The sequence below is a fragment of the Triticum dicoccoides genome, chromosome 7B (assembly GCF_002162155.2).
Source record: "Triticum dicoccoides isolate Atlit2015 ecotype Zavitan chromosome 7B, WEW_v2.0, whole genome shotgun sequence".
Lineage (NCBI taxonomy): Eukaryota > Viridiplantae > Streptophyta > Magnoliopsida > Poales > Poaceae > Triticum > Triticum dicoccoides.
The window spans coordinates 540,916,272-540,933,089 of record NC_041393.1 but is presented as its reverse complement, the minus strand read 5'-3'; positions in this window follow the sequence as shown (position 1 = coordinate 540,933,089).

Below are 16,818 nucleotides of genomic sequence, written 5' to 3'. Positions count from 1 at the left end.
TCTGGCTCTTTAGAAAATATAGAAGTTAATTAAACATGATTTATAACATTCTCGCATCACTGTACCACGGAATGGAATGTCACCCTAAAAGGAAGAGAACAAATAATGATTCCACTTTGCACTATGTATCTGTAAAGGGTGTGACATGTTACACTACACTTTAATTTTCTTACTGGGTTGCAGCAGATTTTAGAAAGCTAATCCACTTCGCTTGGCTTTGTAATTCAAGGATCTTTAACATATGTGGGGACAACATTTGCGTTACGCGTCCAGTGTGTGCTGCGCAGTTTGTTGGAAACGGTCCATGTACCTGTCGTATTGTAACATAACTCTGTATTGTTGGTCCTATATATACGAGATATGCGGAGGTTGTGTCTCACGCAACCCTAATCTAAACTTGGCAACAGAGCCTCGTTCAATCTCGCCACCGCCTCTCCCTCGATCTCGCGCCGCCACCGCTTGATGCCGATCTCCGACCGATGGCCTCCGAATCATCCTCCACGGCGATGCAGCTCTCCATCATCGGCCCCATGGTCACGCCTCCGGCCACCACGGCGCCTCTTTCCAGTGCCTCTCTCCATGCCAACCTCGACGGCTCCATTGCTTCCCCGCCCAAGACCGTCTCCCAGGGGGCAGGTGACGCCACCACCACCATGGCGAATCCTGTGTACGCGACATGGTGGACGCAAGACCAGAAGGTCCTCGGTGTGCTCCTCTCCTCCATGATGGAGGACATTGCATCTCAGCTGATTAGCTGCAAGTCCGCCGCTACCACGTGGACCTCCATCCACGCCATATTCAGCGCGCAGAACCGTGTCGGGGTTCGGCACATCAGGCGACAGATTCAGTCGTTGAAGAAGCACGACATGACCGACAGCGAGTACATGCACAAGGTGAAGGCCCTTGCCGACGCCATGGCCTCCATTGGATCTCCCTTCGATGATGACGAGATCATCGACTACATGCTCACCGGATTGGGCAAGGCTTTCAACCCGATCACGGCTTCACTCAGCGTCGTGGTCACCCCGGTCATGTTGGCTAAGTTCTACTCTATGGTCCTCAATTATGAGGCGCTGCAGTTGTCGCAGCAGGCCGACGATGAGGAGTGGACCTCATCGGCCAACGTCATGGCACGGTCCAGTGCTCCTGCTGCCGTCAAGCGTTCACGTGCGCCTGACACCGGTCGCCCAACCGACATCCGCCCCGCTGGAGGATATCCGCAGCAACATGGGCAGGGCTACCCGCAAGGGGGCTACCAGCAGCAAGGCGGCCAGGACACCCGTGATGACCCACAAGTGTAGGGGATCTATCATAGTCCTTTCGATAAGTAAGAGTGTCGCCCAATGAGGAGCAGAAGGAAATGATAAGCGGTTTTCAGTAAGGTTTTCTTTGCAAGCACTGAAATAATAGGTGATAGATAGTTTTGTGATAAGATAAATAGTAATGAGGAAAAGTAAATAAAGTAAATAAAGTGCAGCAAGGTGACCCAATCCTTTATGTAGCAAAGGATAAGCCTGGACAAATTCTAATAATGAGGAAGCAGCTCCCGAGGACACATTGGGAATTATCGTCAAGCTAGTTTTCATCACGCTCATATGATTCGCGTTCGGTACTTTGATAATTTGATATGTGGGTGGACCGGCACTTGGGTACTTCCCTAACTTGGACAAGCATCCCACTTATGATTAACCCATATTGCAAGTGTCCGCAACTATAAAAAGGAGTATTAAGGTAAACCTAACCACAGCATTAAACATATGGGTCCATATCAACCCCTAACGAAGCAACGCATAAACTAGGGTTTAAGCTTCTGTCACTCTAGCAACCCATCATCTACTTATTACTTCCCTATGCCTTCCTCTAGGCCCAAATAATGGTGAAGTGTCATGTAGTCGACGTTCACATAACACCACTAGAGGAGAGATAACATACATCTCATCAAAATATCGAACGAATACCAAATTCACATGACTACTAATAGCAAGACTTCACCCATGTCCTCAGGAACTAAAGTAACTACTCACAAAGCATAATCATATTCATAATCAGAGGTGTAATAATATGCATTAAGGATCTAAACATATGATCTTCCACCAAGTAAACCAATAAGTATCAACTACAAGGAGTAATCAACACTACTAGCAACCCACAGGTACCAATTTGTGGTTTTGGATACAAGATTGGATACAAGAGATGAACTAGGGTTTGAGAGGAGATGGTGCTGGTGAAGATGTTGATGGAGATTGACCCCCTCCCAATGAGAGGATCGTTGGTGATGATTTCCCTGTCCCGGAGGGAAGTGTCCCTAGCAGAACAGCTCTGCGAGAGCCCTAGATTGATTCCGCCAAGGTTTTGCCTCGTGGCGGTGGAGTTTCGTCTCGTAAGCTTGCCCACGAATTTTTTCAGGACAAAACTCTTCATATAGCAGAAGATGGATGCCGGAGGCCCACTAGGGGGCCTAGGAGATAGGGGACGCGCCCTCCTGTCTCCTGGATAGGGTGTGGGCCCCCTGGCCTATTTGTTTTGCTCATAATTCCTTAATAATTTCAAAAAGTTGTTTCGTGGAGTCTCAGGTCTTTTGGAGTTGTGCAGAATAGGTTTCCAATGTTTGCTCCTTTTCCAGCCAGAATTCCAGCTGCCGGCATTCCCCCTCTTCATGGTAAACCTTGTAAAATAAGAGAGAATAGCCATAAGTATTGAGATATAATGTGTAATAACAGCCCATAATGCAATAAATATTGATATAAAAGCATGATGCAAAATGGACGTATCAACTCCCCCAAGCTTAGACCTCGCTTGTCCTCAAGCGGAAACGGAAATCAAAAAATATGTCCACATGTTTAGAGATAGAGGTGTCGATAAAAATAAAAATACAGACATGAGGGCATCATGACCATTCTAATAATAGCAACATATATGGATTTTGTCATATGATTTCCTATGTTCAAGTAATAAGCAATTCACAAAGTCAAGTATGGTTCAAAAACTTCATTCGGAGCTAACAAACTATAATCTCAGTCATTGAAGCAATTGCAATTTATTGTAACATCAGAAAGAGTCAATAATAGAGCTCCTCAACAAGCTCACATACTCAACTATCTCGTAGTCTCCCATAATTGTTAACACTCATGCAATACTTTTGGTTATAGAGTTTCAACCGGACACTGAGAAAGATAGGGGCTTATTGTGTTGCCTCCCAACGTATTCACCTTTAGGTGATGTCAACAATAATAGCCTATGCCAACTTACATCCAATCGGATATATATATCATGATCTTTAAAACACAAAGAGCTTACCAAAGGATAAAATGAAAAAGGGAAAGGTGAGGATCACCTTGACTCAAGTATTAAAGTAAAGCATAAAGTAAAAGATAGGCCCTTCGCAGAGGGAAGCAGAGGTTGTCATGCGCTTTTAGGGTTGGATACACAAAATCTTAATGCAAAGGAACGTCACTTTATATTGCCCCTTGTATGTGGACCTTTATTATGCACTTCGTCGCTTTTATTACTTCCACAACAAGTTCGTACAAAGCTTATTTTCTCTGCACTAATAAGTCATGCATATTTAGAGAGCAATTTTTATTACTTGCACCGATGACAACTTACTTGAAGAATCTTACTCAATCCATAGGTAGGTATGGTGGACTCTCATGGCAAAACTGGGTTTAAGGATATTTGGAAGCACAAGTAGTATCTCTACTTGGTGCAAGGAGTTTTGGCTAGCATGAGGGGGAAAGGCAAGCTCAACATGTTTTAGAAGGTCACTGACAATATACTTCAACTGAGATGTCGGAAAACATAAACCATTACGTTGTCTTCCTTGTCCAACGTCAACTCTTTTAGCATGTCATACTTAATGTGTGCTTCACAATCATAAAAGATGTCCAAGATAATATATCTATATGTGAACCCCTCTTTCCTTATCACTTCCTATTAATTGCAACGATGACCAAGGCTACGTTCATCAACTCTCAACAATTTTTATGCCTCATACTTTCTATATGTGAAGTTATCACTATCCATAAGATCAATATGAACTCTTTTGTTCTTTCTACTTTCTCAATATGATAGAAACATAGCAAATCCCTTGACTCAACACTAATCTTTATTATAGATAGCACACGGACTTGCTTACAAAAAGAGATCACAACGAAAAACTCGAAACTACTTGATATCAAAACTTCGAACTAATAGACCAAGATACTACTAAAAGGATCAAACTAAATAAAGCGGTAAAGAAGTGTGATGGTGATACGATATCGGGGCACCTCCCCCAAGCTTGGCAGTTGCCAAGGGGAGTGCCCATACCCATGTGATTATTTCTTCGGAGGTGGTGAAGTAGGAGTTGTTGATGGAGTAGGCTTGTCATCCGTCTTCCAAGGCATAGGCTCTCCATCATAAAAGGACGATCGAGTCTCCAGGATCCTTAAATCTGCAGCCAAACTCATTCGCTTGAATCTATATTCATAATTCATACTCACAGTTCTGGTTTTGCAGGTCATAAATCTGGGCTTGGAGGTGCTCGATTTTATCTTAAAGCTTGAAGATGGTCTCCCCAATGTCTTTGGCATCCAGCTTGTGGTTGTTGGTGAACTCCATGATCATCATCTGGTTGGTGTTGAGTCCACGTTCCACCATCCCTTGGCACTTGAAAACTTCTTGTTCCATGGCTTCGAGCTTTGTCTCCAGGCTCCCGGTACGCCTTGGTCCTTCCACATCGCGGATGTGCAACACCCCCTCACGCACCTCAATGGTTTGAGGGTGATGCAGCACCTCCGCAAGATAGGGGTTGATAACCCTCTCGAAAAACTTGTCCTTGGGAGCGCTTGAAGACGACATGATGCGCTAGATCTGAAACAGAAACAGCTCGAAACGAAAACAGAGAATATTTGCGTGATATGGTGGTCAAAACCTTTGGGAGTATATATAATGAATTTTTACCGACCAAAATATGTAACCTACAAGAAAACGGAGTCCGGGAGGCACACAAGGTGCCCACGAGACAGGGGGGCACGCCCTCCTCTCTCGTGGGAGCCTCGTGTCCCCTTCGGACTACTTCTTTCTTCCTAAAATCCTTAAATAATCCAAAACTGATAAAAATTGCCATTAGAGTTGTTTTGGAGTCAGTTTACTTACCGTACCACGTACATATGCCTTTTTGGAGTCTGGAACATTCTGGAAAGTGTCTCTTATGTATTCCTCAAAGGTTATGGTTTCAATAATATTAGTTTCAACATTGATAGGATTACCTGAAATATAATGTTTAATTGTTTGACCGTTTACCACCCTTGGATTTGTGCCTTCAAAGTTTTAGGTTTTTATAGCACCAGAACGATAGACCTCCTCGATAACGTAGGGACCTTCCCATTTTGAGAGAAGTTTTCCTACAAAAAATCTTAGACGAGAGTTGAATAATAACACATAATCTCCTATGTTAAACTCACGCTTTTGTATCCTCTTATCACGCCAGCATTTGACTTTTTCTTTGAAGAGCTTGGCATTCTCATATGCTTGGGTTCTCCATTCGTCAAGTGAGCTAATATCGAATAACCTCTTCTCACCGGCAAGTTTGAAGTCATAATTGAGCTCTTTAATAGCCCAATATGCTTTATGTTCAAGTTCAAGAGGTAAATGACATGCTTTTCCATAAACCATTTTATAAGGAGACATGCTCATAGGATTTTTGTATGCAGTTCTATAGGCCCATAATGCATCATCAAGTTTTTTGGACCAATTCTTTCTAGATCTATTCACAGTCTTTTGCAAAATTAATTTGAGCTCTCTCTTGCTCAACTCTACTTGACCACTAGACTGCGGGTGATAAGGAGATGCAATTCTATGATTGACATCATACTTAGCAAGCATCTTACGGAAAGCACCATGAATAAAGTGTGAACCACCATCAGTCATAAGATATCTAGGGACTCCAAACCTCAGAAAAGTAACTTCTTTAAGCATTTTAATAGAAGTGTTCTGATCAGCACTACTAGTTGGAATAGCTTCTACCCACTTAGTAACGTAATCAACAGCAACTAAAATATGTGTATAACCGTTGGAGGCAGGAAAAGGTCCCATATAATCAAAGCCCCAAACATCAAACGGTTCAATAACAAGAGAATAATTCATAGGCATTTCTTGACGTCTACTGATGTTACCTATTCTTTGACATTCATCACAAGATACGACAAACTTACGAGCATCTTTGAAAAGAGTAGGCCAATAAAAACCAGATTGTAGTACCTTGTGTGCAGTTCTATCTCCAGCGTGGTGTCCTCCATAGGATTCAGAGTGACACTTGCGTAGGATTTGTTCCTGTTCATGCTCAGGCACACAACGTCTAATAATACCATCTACTCCTTCTTTGTAAAGGTGTGGATCATCCCAGAAGTAATGTCTTTGTCAGGACCCCGACTCGATGTCACATCGATCTAGCCTGTAGCACCTCATATCACTTTGCGGCCTCACGCACGGTATCCCCACGGGTGTCGCCTTACCTTTGCCCGGGACCGTTTGCGCCTTTTGGCTCACGTATATGATAGTGTCGCTAGCATCCATATGATAAGGAGCCCGGGCTGACATGACTAGTCGTAAACCCAAAGTGGCACAGACTTACAGGGACAGGCATCCATGACCCAGCATCGAACGTGTCGGTCATCAGCGAGTGAATCCAGGCTGTAGCACTGGGCTAGCAGGACTCCGGTGAACCGGGCTGTAGCGGGCTAACAGGACTCTGGTATTCATCGCGTGACATTTCCCCGAAGGGACAGACACAGGAACGAAGAAGGACACATGCCGGCCAGCCTAAGTGTTTCGGAGCAGTAGCAAGCTACCATGGCTCAGTGGAAACACTAGGAGACATTTCCCGGTAAGAGAGGCTACTAAAGATAAACAACTAGATGGTCAGATCCCACACATACCAAGCATTTCAATAACATACACACAATATGCTCGATATGTGCAAATACAACATGGCATCACAACATGACTCTACAAATCAAGTATTTTAATCAATAGGCTCCGAGGAGGGAGATATTACAAACATGGGTCTCACGACCCAACAATCAGAGCATACAAGTCAAAGCACAAGCGGAAGCTATCATGTCTGAGTACAGACACCTATAAATGAAAAAGGCTGAGAAGCCTGACTATCTATCAGATCCTGCCGAGGGCACAAGATCGTAGCTGAGGTATCAAGCTAAACATCGAAGTCCACGTGGAACTACTAGTGAGACTGAAGTCTCTCTGCAAAAACATAAAATAGGCAAACATGAGTACAAATGTACCCAGCAAGACTTACATCAGAGCTAACTACATATGCATCATTTTCAACAAGGGGATGGTGGGGTTTAACTGCAGCAAGCCAGCTTTGACTCGGTGGCTATCCTAAACTACGACTGCAAGCGACTCTTTTGAGGTGGCGCACACGAGTCCACATATTCACCATATCAATACACCACTATGGATCCGCTCCCGTCTCCCTACGAGAACGCCATCCATAGCACTCACGCTTATCTTGCGCATTTTAAAGTATCCACTTTCACTTGTCTATGAACTGATATAAGCAACCCAGAAGTCCTTTTCCGCGGACACGGCTATTCGAATAGATGATGTTAACCCTGCAGGGGTGTACTTCTTCATACATGTTTCCACCACTTAGCGTCTGCACACGACATGTGCTCGGCAGACTTCAAGCGAAAGCCGACGTGGGTGTAGACCACGACCTACCTAAACACTCAAGTCTCTAGTCCAGGTTTATCGCCTATTCTGGTTCCATCCATGAGGAGATCCGGTCGGAGTTTCGCTCACAGCCCCAAACGATGTGAACAGGGTTCCGTGACACCAAACGGGCGCCCGGTTTACCCGGCCACGTGCCTACCGCATCACAGCCCACCCCTACGGTCAGCGCTGTCCACGGCCTCCAGCATACTACAAACACCAGAAACTACTTGCAACTCCTGGACAGAGGACGAGGGTGAATAAGAAGTCGAGCGGGGTCATATTTCAGGGCCCAATGTATGGTAGTAGCTGAATCATGGATCACAAACACAGAACTCAGTTCCTGAGGACGGCTGCAATGAGACAACCCACCATGTACTCCTACATGGCCTCTCACCGCTACCTTTACCAAATCGTGTTCACACACTTAGCTCACACACAGTAGGACATGTTCACACGCCTCTGATTCATCCCCGATGAATCAGACCTGACTCAACTCTAAGCAGTAGCAGGCGTGACAAACAAGCATGAATGAGTAGGCACAACAGGGCTCAAACAACTCCTACTCATGCTAGTGGGTTTCATCTATTTACTGTGGCAATGACAGGTCATGCAGAGGATAAAAGGGGTTCAACTACCGCAGCATGTAACAGTTGAATCGGTGTTGTCCTAATGCAGTAAAAGAGAGCAGGAGCGAGAGAGTGGGATTGTATCGGAATGAACAAGGGGTTTTTTTCTTGCCTGGCACTTCTGAAGATAACATTGAGTCTTCATCAGTGTCAACGATCACATCATCGGTATCACGTCTATCGAGAGGGAACAAATACCGGCAACACAGAAGGGAACACAATCAATGCAATGCACAATATGATGCATGATCATGACATGGCAAAATGAATGTGTTTTGGGCTAATGCATCTAGCAACAAGTTAAATGGGGTTGGTTTGAATACAAGATTCAAATTTAAACTCCATATGTGATTATTCAAATGCCATTTAATTGATTTGTGCTAAACAGCAGCTATAAGTTGTTCTAACATGCATGAAAATGGTACAGATGGATTCCTTGAATTTTTCTGATAATTTTTCATATATAAATTATTTAATTTGGAGTTACGGTTAATTTTCTATGATTTTTAGAAGTTTATATAATTTTCTGGATTTTCTGAATTATTTTAGAAAATGATTATCTGCGTCATCATTGCGTCATGCTGACCTCGGCAGGTCAACAGACCGGGTCCAGGTCAAACCTGACACTGGGACCCACATGTCAGTGTGATTAGCTTAACTAAAATTAATTAAACTAATCCTAATAGTTAACAGGGCTGGGCCCCACCTGTCATTGACTCAGGAGAGTCAACCGGGGCCCACCCGTGGTCAAAGTCTAAGTCGGCTGCCGGCGTTTAGCCGCCGGCGAGCCCGACGCGGCGGCGAGAGTGGTTTTGGCCACTCCGGCGACCAAATGGGCCGCGGAGGGCATCTAGGAGGAGCTGGGGACGAGCCGAAGCTCTTGGTGGAGTCAGTTGCGCTCGGGGCGGCCGGAATCGGTGCCGGCGGCGAGCGAGGCGGCGGCCGGAGCTTCGGGTTCGAGCGGGGCGAGGCCACAGAGGACGGGAGGGATGGTTAAGGGGCTCGCCGAGCTCCTGAGGATGCTAGGAGCACGGTGCCGTGCTCGGTTTCGAGCCTTGCTGTCTGCAGTGACGGCGGCGACATCGCCGGCGGAGCCGAGCTCGCGGCTCCGGTGGGATCGGGGCTACAGGGCACAATCGAAGGGGGAAGAGGGAGGGGAGGCGTAGGAGCTCACAGCGGTGCCGTAGAGGAGGTCAGCGAGCTCGGGGAGGTCCTAGCAGCGCTGAATCGACCGGAGGCGAGCTCGGGCGCTGGAGGTGGAAGACGACGGCGGTGGCGACGTTGCAGGGGCTCCCGCGGTGCGCTTCTCGGCGAGGAGGAAGAGGTGGTCGAGGCGGATCTCCTGGGCACTTCGGGTGGCAGTGAGGAGCACGGTGGCTACGGTGAACGGCGTCGGCGACGACGAGCTCCGCTCGGGTGCGTGCAGGGAGAGAGCAGAGGAGGGGGAGAGTGAGCGAGGGGGCCAGCGGGATCGAGGCGGCGCCGAAGAGAAGGCCTGAGGTGCCGCGGTGGCGAGGGACGCAGGCAGGCAGGGAGGTGGCGTGGCGCCACGGCGCGCGCGTGCGCTGTCTCCCTCCTCTGCCTACTGGCAGAGGTAGAGGACGACTGGCACCAGGCCAGTGGGCTGGGCCGGCCCGATGAGCTGGCCAGCTGGGCCAGGTAAGTGGCCAGGTAAAACTCTCTCTCTCTTTCTATTTCTGTTTTTATTTATTGTTTTCTATTTTGTTCTGTTTTGTTTTAGTTTAGTAAAATACTAAACCATTTTAATAAATTCTGTAGTTTATTATGTGGCTTACTAAAATATATACAAAGCCACTCACAAACTTCCAGAATTATTTGGAGTCATATTTAATATATATTAAATATAAATCCAAAGCAAATAGTTATTGGATTAATTCAAATGGCCAAAATAAATATCTCTGTGACTCCAAAAATATTGGTTTAAATTTTACCTCTCACCAATATTTCCATGGAATAACAGGAACATTTTCTTGGACTCATTTGATGAAATTTAAATGTTGGTTATTTTTAGAGGTCTTCTGAGGCTTTGAAAATTCCTCAATTCAATTTCATTTGAATTTAAACATGATGCTCACATGAGGTCTAGCCTAGTGCATTACCAGAAGCTAGGGATGTGACAACTCACCCCCACTAAACAAGAATCTCGTCTCGAGATTCAAGCGTAGGGTAAGATGAAGGGGAAACGCAAACTAGTATAATCTTCACGATCCAGGTTGCACTTCAAATGAACGTTGATTTGAACACCATCATTGTCTTGAAGTCTTGCTCTGAGAAATCCTGCCAACATGACCTGAAGAGAAGGAGACTCTAGAAGGGTCGATCTCCTCGAAGATCGAACAACTCACGGAATGAGACATAGGACCATCTCTCGGGTTGAGACACGAGATACACATCAAGAGGGGTGAAAAGAAACGGATGACGAAGGTTCACTAGGTAGACAACAATTCCACACTTAAGAAGGTGGTAAAATATTGTCCACGTAGCGAGGAGTTTAGTTGCCATGAAACCACGACGAAACATCCTGGAGGAGGGTGATTCGAAGATTATTTCCTTAAGTGGCAAAAAGAATTACTTTTGATTCAGAGATCATTGAAAACTCTTCATACCAGCCTAAGGCAATTCACAACGATCGTTTGGAGGGGGTCGGTAGAATGGCATACTCGGACTTGGATGATGTGGATTACCTTGTTGAAGACAACGTAATGGATGAATTTGCTTACCACCGGAAATGGAAGAGACCCATGGTAGAATGGCACATTGGCGGTGCAAGCTAGGAACAAAATGCAAATGCTGGGAATGATTCTGGTAACTGGGGAAGAACCCAACAACAGAGAGTGAATTCACTGTTTGAAAAGGTCATAGCATTGCCGAGGAAACTGAGAGCAAACCCGGTTAGTGCCGAGGATAACACGTAGCGCTTGTGCGCGCTCTCAAGAACTTGAGCATTTCCACAATCATCAAGATTCTACCAACATCCGTGTCAAGGATTCTGGCAACACAACTTGCTACCATGATGAATGATGATGGAGGATGCAGATGCAAAGGAAGATAACTCTTTCTCAGATTTCACCTTAGCGAGGCCAAGGAGATAAAATCTGGATGATCGACCGAGAGACATTTAGCACTCCGCTTCTAATGTTCTCCTTGATGTGCTAGTGTAATCCAATCATAGAAATGATCTGGTATCTAGAACATCAAGTAAAGGTCGGACTTCGGGAACACAACAATCCATAGGGGCAACTAGGGGGTAAACCCTACGAAATCCCTATGGGGAGGTGGCCAACTTCATCAATCAAGATATTATAATAACAGGTCTTCCGGCTAGGTGTGTTGGCCACGACATCCACTTTACCGGTTTCCAAGGGATCGATATTATAGTTCTTGGAAAATGTTCCAAACCATCATATCTGCCTGAGATTCAGATCTGGTTAGTGTCAGGATATTCCAGACCCATCGAGTCCAGGAAGAAAAACGAAAGTTTGTAACACAAATCAACGAGATGACGTTGCGAGATTCTCGGAAGATGAACTACGATAGTAAGCTCCAAAACATGAGCTGGTTCTGCTACAAACATGTGAACACGTTGTCCCAGACAAGCATGACCATGTGGTAGTCTTATAATAAAACACTACCGAGTTCAGGTGGGGAACCATCAACGAGGATATCAAAATCCTTGCATAAGGTATACTCTTAAGAAGGAACTTCTTCTCCTTGAACAAATCAATCAGTGGCTTGGTGTGCTAGGGATACATATAGATTGAAGGTTGCAAGTCTTCAAACCACAAAATTCTTCGCACGTGTGCATGACTGATTTGGAATGATTCCAAGAAAACAACATTGACTTTCTCGAATCCACGGCGGCAACTTGCAACGGATGCACATGAATTAAAGGAAGTCACTACCTACATCCAACATATGCTTCATGAGCTAGCATGAACAAATGCTTTCAAAAGTTTCCAACACTAGCTTAATGTTCAACAACATCATGGAGGAGATAAGGATGTTGTCAATGGGCACAACAACAATTCATCTGGGTTTCCTTTTAAAAGGAATTCCATAGTTAAGTGAACACGGTGATAGCATTGGTCAGACCAAAGATGTAATGGTGTATGCTCGAGGGATCAACCACGAATAAGACAACATTACGAGCATCGTTGGTACTGATTTGATTTGACGATGGCCCACACTCAAATCAAAGGATTGATAAGACAATAGGTCCAACAACTGATCACAGGGACCAATCGATGAAGATATCATCTTTCTTCAACACACACTACACAAGAATATCCCTTTGGAACGAACTAAGTCAGACAAGCTTTTATCTTCCAACTCTCCAAGTTGTTGTCCAGCTTAACCAACTAGCTCAGGGATATCTAACACCGATTCTTGGAAAGAAGGTGGTTCATAAGAAACCAACTTGATCACAGGCTCAACATAACGGTCAGGTGACGACCTGGTGATACTTCCGAGAAGACATTCAGAAAATCACGAACCACCGGTATGTTACTAAGCTCGAGAACAATCTCGCTTTTGAGGGCAAGACGATATAATCAAATGAGTGAGGACTTGACAAGATCCTAACTCATCAATCGAAGGGTGCACCGAAATAAGAACTAGGTAGCACGATAAGTCGTAGAAGGATGATTCAAAAACCAACATGCTAAGAATGAAATTATTATCCTTTAACTACCAAGCAACGAGGTTGCTGGGAGTATTGATTTCACACATCACAATTCATTTGTCGGTATTCCGGTTGCATCAACACGAGGGCCGAGGAATGAACAGTGATGGCAAGAAGTATCACTGTACCAAGAGTTCATGGGATGGTGTGCAATTCCTATAACAATCCCGATATAAAGATGGTAATACTCCAAGGTAGAACAGAACAAAAGCTGGATTAGCAATTTGATCTGCGGAGCACAACTTCTTTGACCCAATCCTGGATATGGAAGAGGTACTGGAGTTTGTTTCTCCTAGTCATTCTGCGATAGAATGGCTTGACGGACCACCAGAGTAATAGGTATCGATAAACGAACGCACGCATACTCTTGACTATCAATTGATAGACGAAGGTCAGTAGACAACTAAAGAGGGACAACTCAAAGGAACACACGATTTTCTAAGTTGTGGATGCATGGTTTGGCATGTCGAACGAATTCAACATTTCTTCCAGATAACCCATGCAGAGAGGTAGGACTGGCAGAGTCACGATTTATGAATGGAGATCTCCTCAAGAGTACTCTAATTGTGATCTTTCGATCAGCGAGGAACATTTGCCATAAGTAGTTCATGGTATTTGGAAGAAGAAGATACCACGGACTTCAAGGACTATCGCAAAGGTTACTAATATCCTGAAGGCACTAACAGTTACTATCAACACGAAGTAGGTGGAGTGAATCTCGGGTTCAGAACCCAGGAGTAGAATACCTACTACTAAGTAGCATCACGGGATGCTTCCGAGAATAAAGGCCAGAATCTTCACACTAGGACACAAATCATGGCTAGACCACTAGATGATCCCCTAAGCACTTAGGGTCATAATAATAATTCCAACATATATGTCGAGGCAATAATTACCTCAACACACCGATTAGTGTGGTTAATCTGGCCCATGGGAACATCGGAAACAGAAGGAAGGGATTTGCAAATGCATCGGACTATTTAGAAACCTGGGATGACTCGGACAGCATAACGGCTATAATTGCTCAAAAAGATTTGAGACAATCACAAAAATGGTGGCATAACCACTCAGAAGCACAATATCAAGGTTCCGAGATCAACAATTAACATACGGAAGTAGTAGGAACTGAACTGAGACTTAAATCCAACAATCTTATAAGTCTACTGATTAGTAACACGTGATCCTAATAGAAAGAAGAGATAGCCTAGTTCTTAATCCCCGTAGAAGAGAAGATGATGACTCAGATCAGAGGGCCATGAGGTATAAGGAGTAAAAAGAGCCTTACGTTCCATCCCACAATCAATTCCCTTATATAACTAAAGAATTTCTAGACTCAACTTCGACCAGTTTGGCTTGGTAATCCTACAGGCAGTCAAGCTCTGATACCAACGCTGTCAGGACCCCGACTCGATGTCACATCGATCTAGCCTGTAGCACCTCATATCACTTTGCGGCCTCACGCACGGTATCCCCACGGGTGTCGCCTTACCTTTGCCCGGGACCGTTTGCGCCTTTTGGCTCACGTATATGATAGTGTCGCTAGCATCCATATGATAAGGAGCCCGGGCTGACATGACTAGTCGTAAACCCAAAGTGGCACAGACTTACAGGGACAGGCATCCATGACCCAGCATCGAACGTGTCGGTCATCAGCGAGTGAATCCAGGCTGTAGCACTGGGCTAGCAGGACTCCGGTGAACCGGGCTGTAGCGGGCTAACAGGACTCCGGTAATCACCGCGTGACATTTCCCCGAAGGGACAGACACAGGAACGAAGAAGGACACATGCCGGCCAGCCTAAGTGTTCCGGAGCAGTAGCAAGCTACCATGGCTCGGTGGAAACACTAGGAGACATTTCCCGGTAAGAGGGGCTACCAAGGATAAACAACTAGGTTGTCAGATCCCACACATACCAAGCATTTCAATAACATACACACAATATGCTCGATATGTGCAAATACAACATGGCATCACAACATGACTCTACAATTCAAGTATTTTAATCAATAGGCTCCGAGGAGCGAGATATTACAAACATGGGTCTCATGACCCAACATTCAGAGCATACAAATCAAGCACAAGCGGAAACTATCATGTCTGAGTACAGACCACTATAAATGAAAAAGGCTGAGAAGCCTGACTATCTGCCAGATACTGCCGAGGGCACAAGATCGTAGCTGAGGTAACAAGCTAAACGTCGAAGTCCACGCGAAACTACTAGCGAGACTGAAATCTCTCTGCAAAAACATAGAATAGGCAAACGTGAGTACAAATGTACCCAGCAAGACTTACATCAGAACTATCTACATATGCATCATTATCAACAAAGGGATGGTGGGGTTTAACTGCAGCAAGCCAGCTTTGACTCGGTGGCTATCCTAAACTACGACTGCAAGCGACTCTTTTGAGGTGGCGCACACGAGTCCACATATTCACCATATCAATACACCACTATGGATCCGCTCCCGTCTCCCTACGAGAACGCCATCCATAGCACTCACGCTTATCTTGCGCATTTTAAAGTATCCACTTTCACTTGTCTATGAACTGATATAAGCAACCCAGAAGTCCTTTTCCGCGGACACGGCTATTCGAATAGATGATGTTAACCCTGCAGGGGTGTACTTCTTCATACATGTTTCCACCACTTAGCGTCTGCACACGACATGTGCTCGGCAGACTTCAAGCGAAAGCCGACGTGGGTGTAGACCATGACCTACCTAAACACTCAAGTCTCTAGTCCAGGTTTATCGCCTATTCGGGTTCCATCCATGAGGAGATCCGGCCGGAGTTTCGCTCACAGCCCCAAACGATGTGAACAGGGTTCCGTGACACCAAACGGGCGCCCGGTTTACCCGGCCACGTGCCTACCGCATCACAGCCCACCCCTACGGTCAGCGCTGTCCACGGCCTCCAGCATACTACAAACACCAGAAACTACTTGCAACTCCTGGACAGAGGACGAGGGTGAATAAGAAGTCGAGCGGGGTCATATTTCAGGGCCCAATGTATGGTAGTAGCTGAATCATGGATCACAAACACAGAACTCAGTTCCTGAGGACGGCTGCAATGAGACAACCCACCATGTACTCCTACATGGCCTCTCACCACTACCTTTACCAAATCGTGTTCACACACTTAGCTCACACACAGTAGGACATGTTCACACGCCTCTGATTCATCCCCGATGAATCAGACCTGACTCAACTCTAAGCAGTAGCAGGCGTGACAAACAAGCATGAATGAGTAGGCACAACAGGGCTCAAACAACTCCTACTCATGCTAGTGGGTTTCATCTATTTACTGTGGCAATGACAGGTCATGCAGAGGATAAAAGGGGTTCAACTACCGCAGCATGTAACAGTTGAATCGGTGTTGTCCTAATGAAGTAAAAGAGAGCAGGAGCGAGAGAGTGGGATTGTATCGGAATGAACAAGGGGGTTTTTGCTTGCCTGGCACTTCTGAAGATAACATTGAGTCTTCATCAGTGTCAACGATCACATCATCGGTATCACGTCTATCGAGAGGGAACAAATACCGGCAACACAGAAGGGAACACAATCAATGCAATGCACAATATGATGCATGATCATGACATGGCAAAATGAATGTGTTTTGGGCTAATGCATCTAGCAACAAGTTAAATGGGGTTGGTTTGAATACAAGATTCAAATTTAAACTCCATATGTGATTATTCAAATGCCATTTAATTGATTTGTGCTAAACATCAGCTATAAGTTGTTCTAACATGCATGAAAATGGTACAGATGGA